Below are 12,354 nucleotides of genomic sequence, written 5' to 3'. Positions count from 1 at the left end.
CACCCCAAACATATATCACACTGCACTCCAAACCTATATCACACTGCACCCAAATCATACATCACACTGCACCCCAAACATATATCACACTGCACCCCAAACCTATATCACACTGCACCCAAATCATACATCACACTGCACCCCAAACATATATCACACTGCACTCCAAACCTATATCACACTGCACCCAAATCATACATCACACTGCACCCCAAACATATATCACACTGCACCCCAAACCATATATCACACTACACCCCAAACATATATCACACTGCACCCCAAACATATATCACACTGCACCCAAATCATACATCACACTGCACCCCAAACCTATATCACACTGCACCCAAATCATACATCACACTGCACCCCAAACATATATCACACTGCACCCCAAACCTATATCACACTGCACCCAAATCATACATCACACTGCACCCCAAACATATATCACACTGCACTCCAAACCTATATCACACTGCACCCAAATCATACATCACACTGCACCCCAAACATATATCACACTGCACCCCAAACCTATATCACACTGCACCCAAATCATACATCACACTGCACCCCAAACATATATCACACTGCACCCCAAACCTATATCACACTGCACCCCAAACATATATCACACTGCAGCCAAATCATACATCACACTGCACCCCAAACCTATATCACACTGCACCCAAATCATACATCACACTGCACCCCAAACATATATCACACTGCACCCCAAACCTATATCACACTGCACCCAAATCATACATCACTCTGCACCCCAAACATATATCACACTGCACCCCAAACATATATCACACTGCACCCAAATCATACATCACACTGCACCCCAAACTTATATCACACTGCACCCAAATCGAACATCACACTGCACCCCAAACATATATCACACTGCACCCCAAACCTATATCACACTGCACCCAAATCATACATCACACTGCACCCCAAACATATATCACACTGCACTCCAAACCTATATCACACTGCACCCAAATCATACATCACACTGCACCCCAAACATATATCACACTGCACCCCAAACCTATATCACACTGCACCCAAATCATACATCACACTGCACCCCAAACATATATCACACTGCACTCCAAACCTATATCACACTGCACCCAAATCATACATCACACTGCACCCCAAACATATATCACACTGCACCCCAAACCTATATCACACTACACCCAAATCATACATCACACTGCACCCCGAACATATATCACACTGCACCCCAAACCTATATCACACTGCACCCCAAACATATATCACACTGCACCCAAATCATACATCACACTGCACCCCAAACCTATATCACACTGCGCCCAAATCATACATCACACTGCACCCCAAACATATATCACACTGCACCCCAAACCTATATCACACTGCACCCAAATCATACATCACTCTGCACCCCAAACCTATATCACACTGCACCCCAAACATATATCACACTGCACCCAAATCATACATCACACTGCACCCCAAACTTATATCACACTGCACCCAAATCGTACATCACACTGCACCCCAAACATATATCACACTGCACCCCAAACCTATATCACACTGCACCCAAATCATACATCACACTGCACCCCAAACATATATCACACTGCACTCCAAACCTATATCACACTGCACCCAAATCATACATCACACTGCACCCCAAACATATATCACACTGCACTCCAAACCTATATCACACTGCACCCAAATCATACATCACACTGCACCCCAAACATATATCACACTGCACCCCAAACCATATATCACACTACACCCCAAACATATATCACACTGCACCCCAAACATATATCACACTGCACCCAAATCATACATCACACTGCACCCCAAACATATATCACACTGCACCCCAAACATATATCACACTGCACCCAAATCATACATCACACTGCACCCCAAACCTATATCACACTGCACCCAAATCATACATCACACTGCACCCCAAACATATATCACACTGCACCCCAAACATATATCACACTGCACCCAAATCATACATCACACTGCACCCCAAACATATATCACACTGCACCCCAAACCTATATCACACTGCACCCAAATCATACATCACACTGCACCCCAAACATATATCACACTGCACCCCAAACCTATATCACACTGCACCCAAATCATACATCACACTGCACCCCAAACATATATCACACTGCACCCCAAACCTATATCACACTGCACCCCAAACATATATCACACTGCACCCAAATCATACATCACACTGCACCCCAAACCTATATCACACTGCACCCAAATCATACATCACACTGCACCCCAAACATATATCACACTGCACCCCAAACCTATATCACACTGCACCCAAATCAGACATCATACTGCACTCCAAACCTATATCACACTGCACCCAAATCATACATCACACTGCACCCCAAACCTATATCACACTGCACCCCAAACATATATCACACTGCACCCAAATCATACATCACACCGCACCCCAAACCTATATCACACTGCACCCAAATCATACATCACACTGCACCCCAAACATATATCACACTGCACCCCAAACCTATATCACACTGCACCCAAATCATACATCACACTGCACCCCAAACATATATCACACTGCACTCCAAACCTATATCACACTGCACCCAAATCATACATCACACTGCACCCCAAACATATATCACACTGCACTCCAAACCTATATCACACTGCACCCAAATCATACATCACACTGCACCCCAAACATATATCACACTGCACCCCAAACCATATATCACACTACACCCCAAACATATATCACACTGCACCCCAAACATATATCACACTGCACCCAAATCATACACCACACTGCACCCCAAACATATATCACACTGCACCCCAAACATATATCACACTGCACCCAAATCATACATCACACTGCACCCCAAACCTATATCACACTGCACCCAAATCATACATCACACTGCACCCCAAACATATATCACACTGCACCCCAAACCTATATCACACTGCACCCAAATCATACATCACACTGCACCCCAAACATATATCACACTGCACCCCAAACCTATATCACACTGCACCCAAATCATACATCACACTGCACCCCAAACATATATCACACTGCACCCCAAACCTATATCACACTGCACCCAAATCATACATCACACTGCACCCCAAACATATATCACACTGCACCCCAAACCTATATCACACTGCACCCCAAACATATATCACACTGCACCCAAATCATACATCACACTGCACCCCAAACCTATATCACACTGCACCCAAATCATACATCACACTGCACCCCAAACATATATCACACTGCACCCCAAACCTATATCACACTGCACCCCAAAGCATATATCACACTGCACCCCAAACATATATCACACTGCACCCCAAACCTATATCACACTGCACCCAAATCATACATCACACTGCACCCCAAACATATATCACACTGCACCCCAAACCTATATCACACTGCACCCAAATCATACATCACACTGCACCCCAAACATATATCACACTGCACTCCAAACCTATATCACACTGCACCCAAATCATACATCACACTGCACCCCAAACATATATCACACTGCACCCCAAACCATATATCACACTGCACCCCAAACATATATCACACTGCACCCCAAACATATATCACACTGCACCCAAATCATACATCACACTGCACCCCAAACCTATATCACACTGCACCCAAATCATACATCACACTGCACCCCAAACATATATCACACTGCACCCCAAACCTATATCACACTGCACCCAAATCATACATCACACTGCACCCCAAACATATATCACACTGCACTCCAAACCTATATCACACTGCACCCAAATCATACATCACACTGCACCCCAAACATATATCACACTGCACCCCAAACCTATATCACACTGCACCCAAATCATACATCACACTGCACCCCGAACATATATCACACTGCACCCCAAACCTATATCACACTGCACCCCAAACATATATCACACTGCAGCCAAATCATACATCACACTGCACCCCAAACCTATATCACACTGCACCCAAATCATACATCACACTGCACCCCAAACATATATCACACTGCACCCCAAACCTATATCACACTGCACCCAAATCATACATCACTCTGCACCCCAAACATATATCACACTGCACCCCAAACATATATCACACTGCACCCAAATCATACATCACACTGCACCCCAAACTTATATCACACTGCACCCAAATCGAACATCACACTGCACCCCAAACATATATCACACTGCACCCCAAACCTATATCACACTGCACCCAAATCATACATCACACTGCACCCCAAACATATATCACACTGCACTCCAAACCTATATCACACTGCACCCAAATCATACATCACACTGCACCCCAAACATATATCACACTGCACCCCAAACATATATCACACTGCACCCAAATCATACATCACACTGCACCCCAAACATATATCACACTGCACTCCAAACCTATATCACACTGCACCCAAATCATACATCACACTGCACCCCAAACATATATCACACTGCACCCCAAACCTATATCACACTACACCCAAATCATACATCACACTGCACCCCGAACATATATCACACTGCACCCCAAACCTATATCACACTGCACCCCAAACATATATCACACTGCACCCAAATCATACATCACACTGCACCCCAAACCTATATCACACTGCGCCCAAATCATACATCACACTGCACCCCAAACATATATCACACTGCACCCCAAACCTATATCACACTGCACCCAAATCATACATCACTCTGCACCCCAAACCTATATCACACTGCACCCCAAACATATATCACACTGCACCCAAATCATACATCACACTGCACCCCAAACTTATATCACACTGCACCCAAATCGTACATCACACTGCACCCCAAACATATATCACACTGCACCCCAAACCTATATCACACTGCACCCAAATCATACATCACACTGCACCCCAAACATATATCACACTGCACTCCAAACCTATATCACACTGCACCCAAATCATACATCACACTGCACCCCAAACATATATCACACTGCACTCCAAACCTATATCACACTGCACCCAAATCATACATCACACTGCACCCCAAACATATATCACACTGCACCCCAAACCATATATCACACTACACCCCAAACATATATCACACTGCACCCCAAACATATATCACACTGCACCCAAATCATACATCACACTGCACCCCAAACATATATCACACTGCACCCCAAACATATATCACACTGCACCCAAATCATACATCACACTGCACCCCAAACCTATATCACACTGCACCCAAATCATACATCACACTGCACCCCAAACATATATCACACTGCACCCCAAACCTATATCACACTGCACCCAAATCATACATCACACTGCACCCCAAACATATATCACACTGCACCCCAAACCTATATCACACTGCACCCAAATCATACATCACACTGCACCCCGAACATATATCACACTGCACCCCAAACCTATATCACACTGCACCCCAAACATATATCACACTGCACCCAAATCATACATCACACTGCACCCCAAACCTATATCACACTGCACCCAAATCATACATCACACTGCACCCCAAACATATATCACACTGCACCCCAAACCTATATCACACTGCACCCAAATCATACATCACTCTGCACCCCAAACATATATCACACTGCACCCCAAACATATATCACACTGCACCCAAATCATACATCACACTGCACCCCAAACTTATATCACACTGCACCCAAATCGAACATCACACTGCACCCCAAACATATATCACACTGCACCCCAAACCTATATCACACTGCACCCAAATCATACATCACACTGCACCCCAAACATATATCACACTGCACTCCAAACCTATATCACACTGCACCCAAATCATACATCACACTGCACCCCAAACATATATCACACTGCACCCCAAACCTATATCACACTGCACCCAAATCATACATCACACTGCACCCCAAACATATATCACACTGCACTCCAAACCTATATCACACTGCACCCAAATCATACATCACACTGCACCCCAAACATATATCACACTGCACCCCAAACCTATATCACACTACACCCAAATCATACATCACACTGCACCCCGAACATATATCACACTGCACCCCAAACCTATATCACACTGCACCCCAAACATATATCACACTGCACCCAAATCATACATCACACTGCACCCCAAACCTATATCACACTGCGCCCAAATCATACATCACACTGCACCCCAAACATATATCACACTGCACCCCAAACCTATATCACACTGCACCCAAATCATACATCACTCTGCACCCCAAACCTATATCACACTGCACCCCAAACATATATCACACTGCACCCAAATCATACATCACACTGCACCCCAAACTTATATCACACTGCACCCAAATCGTACATCACACTGCACCCCAAACATATATCACACTGCACCCCAAACCTATATCACACTGCACCCCAATCATACATCACACTGCACCCCAAACATATATCACACTGCACTCCAAACCTATATCACACTGCACCCAAATCATACATCACACTGCACCCCAAACATATATCACACTGCACTCCAAACCTATATCACACTGCACCCAAATCATACATCACACTGCACCCCAAACATATATCACACTGCACCCCAAACCATATATCACACTACACCCCAAACATATATCACACTGCACCCCAAACATATATCACACTGCACCCAAATCATACATCACACTGCACCCCAAACATATATCACACTGCACCCCAAACATATATCACACTGCACCCAAATCATACATCACACTGCACCCCAAACCTATATCACACTGCACCCAAATCATACATCACACTGCACCCCAAACATATATCACACTGCACCCCAAACCTATATCACACTGCACCCAAATCATACATCACACTGCACCCCAAACATATATCACACTGCACCCCAAACCTATATCACACTGCACCCAAATCATACATCACACTGCACCCCAAACATATATCACACTGCACCCCAAACCTATATCACACTGCACCCAAATCATACATCACACTGCACCCCAAACATATATCACACTGCACCCCAAACATATATCACACTGCACCCCAAACATATATCACACTGCACCCAAATCATACATCACACTGCACCCCAAACCTATATCACACTGCACCCAAATCATACATCACACTGCACCCCAAACATATATCACACTGCACCCCAAACCTATATCACAATGCACCCAAATCAGACATCATACTGCACTCCAAACCTATATCACACTGCACCCAAATCATACATCACACTGCACCCCAAACCTATATCACACTGCACCCCAAACATATATCACACTGCACCCAAATCATACATCACACCGCACCCCAAACCTATATCACACTGCACCCAAATCATACATCACACTGCACCCCAAACATATATCACACTGCACCCCAAACCTATATCACACTGCACCCAAATCATACATCACACTGCACCCCAAACATATATCACACTGCACTCCAAACCTATATCACACTGCACCCAAATCATACATCACACTGCACCCCAAACATATATCACACTGCACTCCAAACCTATATCACACTGCACCCAAATCATACATCACACTGCACCCCAAACATATATCACACTGCACCCCAAACCATATATCACACTACACCCCAAACATATATCACACTGCACCCCAAACATATATCACACTGCACCCAAATCATACACCACACTGCACCCCAAACATATATCACACTGCACCCCAAACATATATCACACTGCACCCAAATCATACATCACACTGCACCCCAAACCTATATCACACTGCACCCAAATCATACATCACACTGCACCCCAAACATATATCACACTGCACCCCAAACCTATATCACACTGCACCCAAATCATACATCACACTGCACCCCAAACATATATCACACTGCACCCCAAACCTATATCACACTGCACCCAAATCATACATCACACTGCACCCCAAACATATATCACACTGCACCCCAAACCTATATCACACTGCACCCAAATCATACATCACACTGCACCCCAAACATATATCACACTGCACCCCAAACCTATATCACACTGCACCCCAAACATATATCACACTGCACCCAAATCATACATCACACTGCACCCCAAACCTATATCACACTGCACCCAAATCATACATCACACTGCACCCCAAACATATATCACACTGCACCCCAAACCTATATCACACTGCACCCCAAAGCATATATCACACTACACCCCAAACATATATCACACTGCACCCCAAACCTATATCACACTGCACCCAAATCATACATCACACTGCACCCCAAACATATATCACACTGCACCCCAAACCTATATCACACTGCACCCAAATCATACATCACACTGCACCCCAAACATATATCACACTGCACCCCAAACCTATATCACACTGCACCCAAATCATACATCACACTGCACCCCAAACATATATCACACTGCACCCCAAACCATATATCACACTACACCCCAAACATATATCACACTGCACCCCAAACATATATCACACTGCACCCAAATCATACATCACACTGCACCCCAAACCTATATCACACTGCACCCAAATCATACATCACACTGCACCCCAAACATATATCACACTGCACCCCAAACCTATATCACACTGCACCCAAATCATACATCACACTGCACCCCAAACATATATCACACTGCACTCCAAACCTATATCACACTGCACCCAAATCATACATCACACTGCACCCCAAACATATATCACACTGCACCCCAAACCTATATCACACTGCACCCAAATCATACATCACACTGCACCCCGAACATATATCACACTGCACCCCAAACCTATATCACACTGCACCCCAAACATATATCACACTGCAGCCAAATCATACATCACACTGCACCCCAAACCTATATCACACTGCACCCAAATCATACATCACACTGCACCCCAAACATATATCACACTGCACCCCAAACCTATATCACACTGCACCCAAATCATACATCACTCTGCACCCCAAACATATATCACACTGCACCCCAAACATATATCACACTGCACCCAAATCATACATCACACTGCACCCCAAACTTATATCACACTGCACCCAAATCGAACATCACACTGCACCCCAAACATATATCACACTGCACCCCAAACCTATATCACACTGCACCCAAATCATACATCACACTGCACCCCAAACATATATCACACTGCACTCCAAACCTATATCACACTGCACCCAAATCATACATCACACTGCACCCCAAACATATATCACACTGCACCCCAAACCTATATCACACTGCACCCAAATCATACATCACACTGCACCCCAAACATATATCACACTGCACCCCAAACCTATATCACACTGCACCCAAATCATACATCACACTGCACCCCAAACATATATCACACTGCACCCCAAACCTATATCACACTACACCCAAATCATACATCACACTGCACCCCGAACATATATCACACTGCACCCCAAACCTATATCACACTGCACCCCAAACATATATCACACTGCACCCAAATCATACATCACACTGCACCCCAAACCTATATCACACTGCGCCCAAATCATACATCACACTGCACCCCAAACATATATCACACTGCACCCCAAACCTATATCACACTGCACCCAAATCATACATCACTCTGCACCCCAAACATATATCACACTGCACCCCAAACATATATCACACTGCACCCAAATCATACATCACACTGCACCCCAAACTTATATCACACTGCACCCAAATCGTACATCACACTGCACCCCAAACATATATCACACTGCACCCCAAACATATATCACACTGCACCCAAATCATACATCACACTGCACCCCAAACATATATCACACTGCACTCCAAACCTATATCACACTGCACCCAAATCATACATCACACTGCACCCCAAACATATATCACACTGCACTCCAAACCTATATCACACTGCACCCAAATCATACATCACACTGCACCCCAAACATATATCACACTGCACCCCAAACCATATATCACACTGCACCCCAAACATATATCACACTGCACCCCAAACATATATCACACTGCACCCAAATCATACATCACACTGCACCCCAAACATATATCACACTGCACCCCAAACATATATCACACTGCACCCAAATCATACATCACACTGCACCCCAAACCTATATCACACTGCACCCAAATCATACATCACACTGCACCCCAAACATATATCACACTGCACCCCAAACCTATATCACACTGCACCCAAATCATACATCACACTGCACCCCAAACATATATCACACTGCACCCCAAACCTATATCACACTGCACCCAAATCATACATCACACTGCACCCCAAACATATATCACACTGCACCCCAAACCTATATCACACTGCACCCAAATCATACATCACACTGCACCCCAAACATATATCACACTGCACCCCAAACCTATATCACACTGCACCCCAAACATATATCACACTGCACCCAAATCATACATCACACTGCACCCCAAACCTATATCACACTGCACCCAAATCATACATCACACTGCACCCCAAACATATATCACACTGCACCCCAAACCTATATCACAATGCACCCAAATCAGACATCATACTGCACTCCAAACCTATATCACACTGCACCCAAATCATACATCACACTGCACCCCAAACCTATATCACACTGCACCCCAAACATATATCACACTGCACCCAAATCATACATCACACTGCACCCCAAACCTATATCACACTGCACCCCAAACCATACGTCACACTGCACCCCAAACCATGTATCACACTGCACCCCAAACCGTATCTCTCACTGCACCCCAAACCAGATATCACACTGCACCCCAAACCTATATCACACTGCACCCAAATCACACATCACAATGCACTCCCAATCATATATCACAATGTATTCCATATCATATATCAAAATGCACTCCAAATCATGTATCACACTGTATTCCATATCATACATCACACTGCACCCCAAACATATATCACACTGCACCCCAAACCATATATCACACTACACCCCAAACATATATCACACTGCACCCCAAACATATATCACACTGCACCCAAATCATACATCACACTGCACCCCAAACATATATCACACTGCACCCCAAACATATATCACACTGCACCCAAATCATACATCACACTGCACCCCAAACATATATCACACTGCACTCCAAACCTATATCACACTGCACCCAAATCATACATCACACTGCACCCCAAACATATATCACACTGCACCCCAAACCTATATCACACTACACCCAAATCATACATCACACTGCACCCCGAACATATATCACACTGCACCCCAAACCTATATCACACTGCACCCCAAACATATATCACACTGCACCCAAATCATACATCACACTGCACCCCAAACCTATATCACACTGCACCCAAATCATACATCACTCTGCACCCCAAACCTATATCACACTGCACCCCAAACATATATCACACTGCACCCAAATCATACATCACACTGCACCCCAAACTTATATCACACTGCACCCAAATCGTACATCACACTGCACCCCAAACATATATCACACTGCACCCCAAACCTATATCACACTGCACCCAAATCATACATCACACTGCACCCCAAACATATATCACACTGCACTCCAAACCTATATCACACTGCACCCAAATCATACATCACACTGCACCCCAAACATATATCACACTGCACTCCAAACCTATATCACACTGCACCCAAATCATACATCACACTGCACCCCAAACATATATCACACTGCACCCCAAACCATATATCACACTACACCCCAAACATATATCACACTGCACCCCAAACATATATCACACTGCACCCAAATCATACATCACACTGCACCCCAAACATATATCACACTGCACCCCAAACATATATCACACTGCACCCAAATCATACATCACACTGCACCCCAAACCTATATCACACTGCACCCAAATCATACATCACACTGCACCCCAAACATATATCACACTGCACCCCAAACCTATATCACACTGCACCCAAATCATACATCACACTGCACCCCAAACATATATCACACTGCACCCCAAACCTATATCACACTGCACCC

Source organism: Hemiscyllium ocellatum, chromosome 3 (genome assembly GCF_020745735.1).
Source record: "Hemiscyllium ocellatum isolate sHemOce1 chromosome 3, sHemOce1.pat.X.cur, whole genome shotgun sequence".
In the NCBI taxonomy this organism is placed as follows: Eukaryota; Metazoa; Chordata; class Chondrichthyes; order Orectolobiformes; family Hemiscylliidae; genus Hemiscyllium; species Hemiscyllium ocellatum.
Note: the sequence above shows the minus strand (reverse complement) of the source record.